This window comes from Trichechus manatus, unplaced genomic scaffold, assembly GCF_000243295.1.
Source record: "Trichechus manatus latirostris isolate Lorelei unplaced genomic scaffold, TriManLat1.0 scaffold00050, whole genome shotgun sequence".
NCBI lineage: Eukaryota > Metazoa > Chordata > Mammalia > Sirenia > Trichechidae > Trichechus > Trichechus manatus.
In genome coordinates, this window is record NW_004443986.1 from 17,350,189 (window position 1) to 17,351,204 (window position 1,016).

Sequence of the window (1,016 nt, forward strand, 5' to 3'; positions counted from 1 at the left end):
ACTTGACAATATGTAACAATAGCCAGTGAAAAGTTCCTACTTATTAACTTCCCATTCTAGAAATCTGCCGTTTTGAAAAGAATCTGAGGTTGATCGTTTTTGTTTTTAAAGAAGGGAGTTCTGCTTCTAGCTAAGATAGAGTAGTTTGTGGTAAACCAACGCTCCCACAGAGGATGACTAGAAAAGCCCTATTAAACTCCTGTGCCTGCATGTGCGCACGCACACACACAAACACACACCAGTCTAAAGGGATTAAGAAAGATGCTTGAGGGGCGAATATCCTGGAAAGAAGGAAACTATAGAGGTAAGCTGCTTTTCTGCAAGCCAGCTTTCCTCTTTTGGGCAGTTGTCAATTCCTGGTGGACAGTCAGGGGATGAGACTGGGCAGAAGGCTGCAGCTAAGAGGCAGAAAAGCCTACCGAGCTTTCAGAAATTTCACAGAGCTAGAGAGACAAAAATTAAAACCTGAGGCTGCCAAGACAACCAGGATTTGAGGGACCAACATCCCAGAGAAAAGGGATTCTTAAAGAACTGAGCCTGATACTTGGAGGTTTTCCCCTTGAGGCATTTGCCTACGTCAAGGAGTTAAGAAAATAAGCACAAAGCCCCTAGACAAAAGAGCAGGTGTTGACAGTCTCCAGTACTTAATTGGCAAAAACTGTGGACCAAGGAGAACGGGCTCTACTACATAACCCAGGCCCTCAACAAGGGTTCCTGGAGAGCTACAGCCAACAGTAAGGCAAACCCAAGGTAGACCTAGTCTTACAAAAACTTAACCCAGTGTTAAGTGGGCTCAGTCCCTGAATGAATAAAGGTAATCAGCCTCAACTCAGTCTTCCTACCAGAGCATACAGTGAGCCTCTTTGGAGGAAGAAAACATCAAGAGTCTCTACAATTTTGCATAGACAATATCTAGCATTTAACCAAAAACTACCAATAAGTAAGACTAAGAGTAAAAGCAGACAACAGAAACAGACCAACAGATAGATGATGCAGTTATTGGAGTATTCAGACAT